The sequence below is a fragment of the Hipposideros armiger genome, unplaced genomic scaffold (assembly GCF_001890085.2).
Source record: "Hipposideros armiger isolate ML-2016 unplaced genomic scaffold, ASM189008v1 scaffold_321, whole genome shotgun sequence".
In the NCBI taxonomy this organism is placed as follows: Eukaryota; Metazoa; Chordata; class Mammalia; order Chiroptera; family Hipposideridae; genus Hipposideros; species Hipposideros armiger.
The window spans coordinates 346790-357334 of NW_017731671.1; positions in this window are offsets into that span (position 1 = coordinate 346790).

A 10545-nucleotide genomic window follows, 5' to 3' on the forward strand; every position below is an offset into this window, starting at 1 on the left:
AAGCCAAGCTCAGCATTTGGGTGGTGGGCTCCCAGATGCCTCCCCTTACTCTGTTGGGAAGGGCCACCAAGGGGGCTCCCTCGGCAAAACTGCCTTTCAGGATCTGTCCCCTCACAAAGTTCTGACAACCACTGCTAGCCTGAGCCCATCTGTGTCACGACCCGCATGACATGAGCAGTGGGAGAAAGAGAGGGGGCGGCAAAGGGTTAAGAAGTAAAAGAAACAGCAGCCAAGAGTTAAATGAGCGTGGGGCCAAGGGTCTCCTGCCTCGTGGACTAAGAGCCCGAATCGGCTGACACACCGCTTTTATTTCTCCACCCACCCGGAAGTAGCATTGTTCTCTCCACAGTCTGTGAGTCTCATTCCTGAGAATTTACTCAAGCCAGATTACCCATGCCTGCAAGCTGCTGTTACCAAGAGTCCGCACACGGAGATAAGACAGATGCTCTGCCTTTACACACCCTATAGGCAAATGACCCCAGGAAGATAAGATTATTGTGCTGAGGACAGATACTAGCACAACATCAGGTCACTTCCCAAGCAGGTTGAGGGAAGGAATGGAGCTATAGAGGTAGAAAACCTCCAGTCTTTTTAGGGGGCGAGTGAGGGCTCATGCCCACCTCCATCAGCCCCAAGATTTCTCCTAATGGCCTCCACCCGACCGTGTCTGTCTTAGGTTGTTCTTCCCACGAGGAATCTTACCCGTCAGTGACTAACCAGCCATCCTTTGGAGCCAAACAGGGAGATACAAGGTATATGAGCACTGTCCTCAAAAGGGTCAGTTTAGGGTTAAGCGCGGGGGGGACAGATGGCTGGACAGCTGTGTGGCAACACATCTGGAGTTATGGTGTCAGCCCAGCACCCCAAGAGGGAGGTGGTGGGTGTACCATTTCTCAGATGAGTGACTGAGGCACAGACAGGTGGGGGGCATAGTCCCCAGCACAAATGGCCCTGTCTAACCCCTAGGCCCCAGGGCCTCTCCTAGCACCCGCTTTGCTCTAGGTGTGGGGGCAGAGCACTGCCCTGCTGGTTCTGTGTCCCCTGTCCCCTGGCCTCTGTGTCATTCAGCTCCATTTGAGCCTGCCTCCTGGGGGCGAGAGGGGCACTGTTTCAGCCTCCAGGTTCCCTGTGGCAGGCGGAGGAAGATGTGGAGCAGAGGAAGCTTAGGAGTCTGTTTTAGGACTTAAGAAGTGACAAGGGTCAGGACAAGGAAAAGAACCCAAGCAACCAGGCAAAGCTGCGCAGCGATGGGCCAGTCACCAGCCCTGTCTGACACACAAGGGGGCGGGACTACCGCCACCAAGCCAGGAGCCAGCTGCAGCCCCTCTCCAGCCTTTCGCCCCTCCCCGAGGCGTCAGTGGGGAGGGCTTCCAGTTTCCCTGAGGCCGGATCAAATAGAACCAGAGAAGCCCAGCCACCGCCCGCTGCCTGTGCCCACTTGTCCCCTGAAGACACCTGCTTCCCTCACAGGACAGGACTCATTCACAGGCTTGATGGAGGCCTTGGCCTGGGTCAGACCAGACGGGTGAGGCCAGGCTTTCTGGAACCACTGCTTGTCCTAGGCCAGAGGCTGGTGGGCAGCAGTGCGGACATCCGGCAGTGCCAGGAACTCCATGGACACCCTTGGGCCATCTTCACTAGGGTTTGTGCTAGTGTTTCCAGCCCTCATCGGGTTCTCTAATTCTCATGACTCAGCCCTTACACTTTTGGGGGGCATCCCCATCATTGGTGCTTTGGCAATGAGACATTGACATCATAGGGAATGACCTTACCCTTCACTCCGTTAGCTCCTGTCACTCAGGCTTCAGCACCTGAGAGAGGCCTTGCTTGGTCCCACCCTGGCCACACCTGACCCATCTCCCTGTTTAATCTGCTTCACAGAAACTCGCTGTCTGACATTTTTTGCTAATTTATTTGTGTGTGTCTCTCCCACTCACTAAGATGTCCACTCCGTGAGAGTTGGACTTTGTCTACCTTAATCCATTGGGTCCCAGCCCCAAGGTCAGTGCCAGCTATGTAGTTGCCCTTCACATACGTGTGGAATGAATGAATAAGTGACTTGACCATGCTGAGCCTGGGCTTCTTTATCTGTAAAATGAGGAGCCGATCCATTTTTTTGTTTTGTTTTTTAAAGATTTTATTGGGGAATTGGGAGAGGGGAACAACATTGGGGAATCGGGGAAGGAGAACAGACAAGTTGCTGTCCCTTTGCTCCTCAGTCTAGTTGTGGAGGACGTCGCCTCACTGGCCCATGTTGGTCTTCTCATTGCACTCTTCCCGGGTGAGGCAGTCACTTGCCGGCCATTAGATAGCCTGGCTCACAGTGGCTCACGGCAGCTCATGGCAGCCCCACTGCAGCCCATGCCCATGTTGTCTGTGACTCACAGCAGCCCAGCTCCAGGTCGAGCTGCTGTTCACCATCTTAGCTGTAGAGGGTACAACATCACTGGCCCTCATGTGGGATCCGAACCGGGGCCCAGCTGCTCAGAGCTGGCGTCCCAAGCCAACTCCTAACCAACGTGCCACTCGGCCGGCCCCCGACCCACTTCTTACTAAGATGGCCTGACATGCCTGAGCTGCCATAGAGGTAAGAATTGCTCTGTCCTACAGAAGTGGAAATGGACTGCGACATGTTACGAAAGCATGAGCTGAGACTTCTGCCCCTCCACCACTACCACACACATGCAGGCACACACACACTCTCTATAAAGTCATGTATAATGAAGGCTCCACCTGGGGCTTCACACTAGCAGGTGCTACTTGCAGCCTCCCCTGGGAACCCAGACGTTGAGGAGTTGTGGCTTTTGCCTCTTGTCAGCCGAAGCCCAGAGGGAGGCCATCAGATGGGCCCCTGACTATTTCTCCCAACAAGGGCATCTTTCATGATTCTTCCTTCTGGGCCCCCTGTTTTGAAACCAAACAAGAACACAGATCACTGCCATTCCCGGCGGGCTCGGCATGAGCGCGCGCTTTGTTCCCACGCGGAGCAGAGGTGATGTCAGCCAAGAGCAAAGACAGGCACTTGACATTTCCATGAGCCTGGGCGGCCTCCTCCAGGACAGACACAGCGTCTGGCAGCCAGCTTTGAGGAATCCTGATACCAGCTCACAAACTCTATTCCTGCCTTCGAGACCCCCAGAGGGGTCAGAGGACCCCAAGCTTTTGGACAAGTCATCTAGTGCAGCCCCTCCTCCCCTTGTTCTCCCAGGTCACAGAGTGGGCCAGAGCAGGGACAGGGTGGGCCTCAGAGCTCCACCCATTGCGTCAAGGCCAGAGCCCCCTGGCTGTTGCCACGTCCTCCATGATCAAGCTCCCACATTTGTCACTTCAGCAAAGCCAGTGCTGAGCTCAAGAACCTCCCATATCTGCAGCTTCCTGCCTCCTGGCACCTGCGGTGTTGGAGTCAATTGTATGCTTGCTGTTCCTCTTCCCCAGCCCTGAGAACCACCCCCACCTGCCCCCTCCACCCTAGACCCTCTCCTCCCGGCCATCTCCACTCGGACTCGGCCACTTCAGCCGGCGCTTTGTGCATCACCAGTAAAAACTACAAAGGGGTTTCAAAACGGATTCCACTGTCTGAGCATCTGAGATTAAGAAGTTGCCCTTCCCAGGTTAGGATTCTGCTAATTAAATGGATTAACCAGGTATGGGTACCCTTAAGAAAGGGAACAAAACAGAGTCCCTAAATTAATCAGTGAGGGGAAAAACAAAGAGGAAACAGCTGAATATCAGGGCGGATCTAACTGCAAACTAAGTTTTAATTACTGGTGGCTAGATAGTGAGCTATGCCGTGAGTCAAACTACAAACTGACTAAGTCTAATTACGTTATTGATTTACTGAATTTCACCCTTACACAGTGGGCTTATCACCAGGTGCTTTGGCCCTCGCCTGCCCAGCCCCCAACCCGCACCCTCCTTGAACCAGATCAGGCCCTTCATCCTCCTGGGAAGTGGCCAGACCTTTCGGTGCATCTGTGTCTTTGCTGATGCTCTCCCTGCTGCCCAGGAGGCCTTTTCACAGGTAAGAACTATTCATCCTTCAGGACCTAACTAAGGACCCCAGAGATGCCTTACCCTGCTCAAGCCCTCTCCCAGGCTCCTTGGCTCCTGTGAGCACGGGGCATCGCTACCCCTGGGCTGCAGTGAACCCAGGGCTCCTGTGAGGACCCATGAACATTTCGTCTCTGGGTCCCGGTGCCCAGCACAGGGCAGTGTTTGTGGCATTGAACTGAGCTGGACCCAGCAGTTCTGAGATAAGGCGTGAGACCCCACTTGGACCCTGGGCAGAGGGCAGGGACACACTGTGACCTTCGTGGGCCCCTTCTTCCACAAAAATTGCATGAAAAATTGTATTTCACAATTGCATTAGTATAAAGATAAATATATTAATTATTATATATTAAAACATGTTTTTTGAGCTAGAAGTTAATTTTTTCCTTCTGATTTAAAAGACAGTACACTCTTTCCGTGGACCCATACAAGAATGGTGGGCCCGAGGCTCTATGTCTGCTGTGCCTGCCACGTGGGGGCCAGCAGGTCCTCAGCCAGTTCCCTGAGTGGGGTGGCCTGCAATTGAGGTCCCAGTCCTAGACTTTCTGAGCTTCTGAGCACCCCTGGGGTCTCAGACCCAGAAAGAAGATCCGAGAAAGTTTCAAGAACAGGTAAAAGAACATCCAGAGATGATGTTCTTTGCCCAGGCCGTATCTTCTTGGTACGCCCTTCCCCTTTTTCCTCCATCTAGCAACAAAGCAGACTGAGCACTGGCTGCGTGCAGCCCATGCTAGGAGCTGTGGTTTAGGAGGGCAAAGAGAGAGGGAAGAATCAGAAATGCATCTTTAAGACTCCTGCCCTGGAGGGGCTCCCAGTTTCCCGGGGAGATAAACCAGCACCTGGAGTTCCAGCCAGAATGGGCCCTAAGACCCAGGCCTAGGGGAGGCCCTTCCAGCTAATGGGTTCTGGGAAGCTTCCCAGAGCAGTGGGGGCAGGGGTTGGTGGCTTGGCTCCAGGCCCTGGAATATTTCTGAAGGGTAGGGGCATCCTGGAACTGCCAGGCTAGTCTTGACCTGACAACTTTGCTAAAGATGGCAGGTTAAACCCACGCATCAAATGTAAAACCCCGTGAAGACTACAGAAAGGGCTTCCCCCCCCCCTTTTTTTAAAGGTATAAGCCCAGAAGGATGGGCAAGCAGGACAGGGCACCACATCTGTACCATTCTTGAATCTGGAAAGTAGATGTAGGGTGGCAAGTGGCTTAGACACTCAGGAAAGCTACATCCCAAGGCAGCAGGGGTGGTGGCTCAGCGCCAGCGTGCTTTACTCTGCAGAATCACCCAGGGCTCAGCCTGAGCTGGCAACCCCAGGTGAGAGTAATGGGTAGGGGCAAAATAACCATCAGTCAGACCCTCAAATCCCCTCCCAGAACTGCTAGGCAGTCACCCTCCCCAACCCTGGCAGAAAACGAGTCCCTCTCCAGTGATGGTAAACCAGGGGTCCCCGGCCTAAGGAGAGGGGAGTCACACTGGAAATGGAGCTGAGTACCTGGGACTTCTGAGTGCTGGGGTCCCCGCCCTATTCCCTGCCCTGCTCTCCCTGGTAGCGGGGCCTTTACACCCCCCCCCTTCCTCCAGGCAGGACACTGAAGCATCCTCCCTGGAAAAGCTGGTCCTCCCAAGAACAAAGTCCTAAAAATACTGACATGGGGGGATCCCCAAGACCTCCCTTCAGAGGAGCTCAAGGGCCTGTCCTAACACACCCCGAGGAACCAGTTGACTCTTTGACAGTGTGTATCTTGAACTTTGGTAAATAAGTAAGGTGAATGTTTAAAAGACAAAGAGAACCAGTCACTACCTCCTGATGCAGCAATTCTACTCCCAGGGAATGAAGATACGTCCAAACCGAAATTATACACAAATGTTCATAGCGGCATTACTAAGACTAGCCAAAAGGCGGGGACAACCCAAATGTCCATCAGTGAATGAACGGGTACACTAATGTTGGTACATCCACACACTGGAATATTACTCAGCCAGAAAAAGGGATGGAGTTCTGACATTTGCTACAACAGGGATGAACCTCCAGGACATTCTGCTCAGTGAAAGAAGCCAGACACAAAAGATCAACATACTGTATTATTTCTTCTAAATGAAATGTCCCGATTAGGCAAATCCATTGAGACAGAAAGCAGATTAGTGTTTGTCAGGGGTCAGGGGAGGCGAGGATGGGGGAATGGTTACTTAATGAGTACAGGGTGTTTTTCTAGGGTGATGAGAAAGTCTGAAACTAGAGAGAACTGGTCCTCTAATCGTGTGAGTGCACTAAATGCCACTTTGGATTGTACGCTTCAAAATGGTTAATTGTATGTTATGTGAACTTCACCTCTATTCAAAATAAGTACATAAAAGCACCTGCTGAGGCTTCCAGGTGGCTCCTCTATACTCTGAAAGCACCTGGGAGAAACCCCTACGTTAAGCTTCAAAAGACAGGTGATGTGAGCCACCGACGCCATGTTACATTCTCCAGTGGTCACATTTTAAAAAGTAAAACAAGTGAAATTAATTTTAATGCTATAGTTTCTTCAACTCTATATTGCCAAAATATTGGGTCGTCAGGAAAGTCATGACGCATTTTTGCATAGAAAAACAGAAAAATACGTCATGACCTTCCCGACGACCCAATACTATCAGTTCAACATGTAATCAATATAAAAATCACTGATGACCTCTCTTTCGTATGAAGTCTTTGAAACACGGGTGTATTTTACCTGCCCAGGCTACCTCCACGTGGGCTTGACACTTTCCTGTGCTTCAGAGCCAACCCCACTGGACAGTGCAGCTCTGGAGGGTCTCAAACTGGAATGTTGGATCATAATCTGTAAAGTATGAGGGCTTTAAAAATTTAGTGGGTTTTGAGTCTTTGAACTAAAACCAAATTGTCTATTGTCCTATTTAGGATCATCAGAACAATCGTCTTAAAAATAAGTCCTAAATTAAACATAGAGTTCTCATAGGATCCAGCAATTCCACCTCGGAGCATATATCCCCCAAAATTGAAAGCAGGGACTCAAACAGATATTTGTATATGTTCTAGAAACAATATTTACAACAGCCAAAAGGCGGAGGAACAACCTATTGGTGGACGAAATGCCCATCATGGATGAATGGATAAGCAAACTGTGCTCCATACTATATACAGTGGGATGTTACTCAGCCTTGAAGAGGAAGGAAATACAGACACGCGCTACATGTGAACCTTGAGAACATTATACTAAGTGAAATAAATCAGACATGAAAGGACAAATACTGTGTGATTTACTCAAATGCGGTACCTAGGGGCGTCAAGTTCACAGAGACAGGAAAGAGAATGGGGGTCGCTGGGGCTGAGCGAGGGGGATGGGGAGTTGTTTCATGGGGACAGAATTTCAGTTTGGAAAGATGGAAAAGTTGAGATGGATGGTGGTGATGGCTGCACAACAACGTGAATGTACTTAACGCCACTGCACTGCACACTTAAAAATGGTTAAAATGGGGGTCGGCCGAGTGGCTCCGTTGGTTAGGAGCTCGCTCAAGAGTGTGAGCTCTGAGCAACAGCGGTTTGATTCCCGGCCTGAGCTGAGCTGCTGCTGAGCTGCCAACAGGTGGCAGGATGGCTCAGCTTAAAAAAAAAAAAAGGTTAAAATGATAAAATTCAGGTTATGTATATTTTACAAGTAAAAAAAAAAAAGTCCTGCCACCCGTGCGTTTGTTTGGGTTTGTATTGACCAGGGCTGTTGAGACTGCATAGTCACTGGTGCCTAATGAGAGAAGATGGGGGAGACAGAGTGCCCAACCGAGGCCTGGGTGCCCAGGATGGCCATGTGCTGTCCAGGGGCGGACCCAGCCAGGGCCTCGCAGGGCGGGTGGGAGGAGAACAGAGGAGGAAGGAGTGAGGCCCCTACGCTGTGGCCAAGGCCACCCGGCCCTTGAGAACCAGACCCTCTTTGAGCCCCTTGACTGCTGACCACCTGCCTGTTTGTGGTGAGAGCTGGTGAGGCCTCCTCCCCATGCATTGTTGGTTTTGAGTAATGCTCTGTTTGACTTCTGGGACTACCTCCCTTGAGGCACGGTCATCTCTATGTCCCTACAGGGTTGGCACTAGGGTCAGTCTCAGAATTGTTTCCTGAGTGCGCGCGTGAGTGAACACATGAATGTGAGGGAAGAGGAAGGGGGAATTCACTGTGGGGCTGGGTGTGGAGAAGAAGAAGGAAAGGCTTTGGTGGGCAGTGGGAAGAGGGGTGTGTATCCTGGGCCTGCAAGAGGGAGTTTGAGGAATAGGAGACGGGGTGCAGGTGGGTCTATTAGGACGAGGCTCCAGCCCCTGCTCAGGGAGCATCGCGGGCAAACAGATCAAGCCTGGCTCTGCCCTGCGGTGTCACACCTGGGACCCAGCCTGAGCCCAGCTGTCGGGTGGGCAGCCAAGGGGTCAGGCTTCCTCATCAGATACCCCACTGGGGAGTCAGCCTCACACTCCCTTTTCCTCCCCCACACCCCAGACAGCGCCCAGTCCTGTTGGTCTCACCTCTGTTCTCCAGCCCCACCCCACCTGGCCCAGCCACCATCACCTCTTCCCTACATTACTATGCCTGCCTGGCTGGCCACCCTGCCGCCATCTGGCCCCATCTGACCTACTCAGTCCAGCAGGCACTCACTCATGCACTCAGTGAGTATGCACTGAGGGCCTAGTGCGTGCGTGAGTAGGGTAGCACTGATTAGAAACAAAGCAAAAGCCCTAATCAGTGGCGAGACCGACAACAAACAAGGAAATGATACAAACGTCATCTGACAGCAAGCAGCAGCGAGCCAGGAGGAAAACAAAGGGAATCGAGGGAGGTGTCCTTGTAACACCTCTGGACTCTCAGATCAGCTTCAGGCCTCCACAAGCCTGCCGGTTTCTGGAGGGCGGGGTCAGGCCTGATGTGAGAGAGGAGGCTGCACCCCCACCCATCCATTCCCTGCTGGGGGGGAGGGGAAGGAATGCAGTGAGAGGGGACAGCAGTGGGCTCTCCTGCTATGTGTCCGGAGCAGCTAGCCAGCTAGCTTTTCTGGATTCTGGGACTCAGGGCCATGTCAGCTGAGCCCTTCTATACCTTGCCCCACAAAAATGGCTCCAGTGGGGACATGTGGGCAGCAGGGTTTGGTGACCTGGTAGAGGCATGGAGGGTGCTAAATGACCTGTGCCACCCCTCAAATTGGCTGGTGGCCACTGACTCACCCCTCCCTTTCCCAGAGCAGGAAAGGGCCAGGTGGGGCAGAAGACAAGCGGAGCTGCCAGTACAGCCTGGGCTGTGTCACAAACTCTCTTGACCCTAGAGAAGTCACTTTGTCTCTCAGCCTCAGCCTATTCTTCTGTTGATTGGGACTATGTGGCCCACCTCACAAGAGGGTGGGAGGCTGAGCAGTGATGTCGTTCCTATGCAGACACGATGCCTGCTAGGTCCCTGCAGAAATAACCCTTGAGAGGACACTGGAGTTTCCAGGTTCCTGGAGGCTTTGGCCCGCTGGGCAGGGGTCCGCCTGACTCAGCCCTGGAGAACTTTTTAACTCAAAAGACCCAAATTCCAGGAGCCTGATGACTTCCCCGAGATGGGCGAGCAGAACGACCCCCTTTGCCTCCCGCTCCATGCACCGCAGCATGTTGGGCGGAAGAGCAGTCCCAGCCATCACGGTCTGTCAGGAAGAGAGAGACCATCATCCTACGGGGCAGGGCTGGGGCCCAGGGACCTTTCAGGGAGCTGGAGCAGCGGGGCCTCCACGCCTTGCGCACGTTTCTCGAACACAACCTCTGGGCCAGCCTGTGCTCTGCACCCTTACCCCAAGCCACGTGGTTCTGCTATGATCTCTGTTTTGGGGGGAAACCAAGTCCCAGAGAGGTGGTGTCACTTGCCCAGGCCACCCGTGGTCTGACTGTCATGCTGCTGTGAGCTTGAAATGTCAGGACCTTAAGATTTGGGGACTTGAAGTGTATTGGTTATCCATTGCTGAGTAACAAGCAACCACCAGCATGGATTTGCTCACAGTTCTGCCGTTCAGACAGAGCTGGGCAGGGACCACTGGACCACTCGTCTGTGCTGGGTGCAGTGTCGGCTGGGGTGGACCGACTGGCCGCCCTCACATCTGGTGCTCTAGTGGGAGTGGCTCAGCTGCTGGGGACTGGGCCTCTCTCCTCCCTTCATGGTCTCTAGGGCTTCTCTCCTGGGTGGCTTCTCTCTAGCAAGGTAACCTGATTTCCCCTCATGGCCTCTGGCTTTCAAGCTAGAGAATATGGATGCTGGAAGACTCTTACGGCCTAGGCCTGGAGTCTCTCAGTCACTTCTGCCTCATCCTATTGCTCAAAGCAAGTCACACACAGGCCACCCAGACTCCAGGGAAGGGGAGATAGTGGGCCGTGTGGCCCAAGTTACAGGGAGGGGAGGAATTGCTGGCAGCCATCTTGGCAGACATTCTTCCACGCACAGATCCTGCCCTGAGAGCAGACCGTTGCCTGCTGACAGGCTCCTGTGTGACAAGGGGT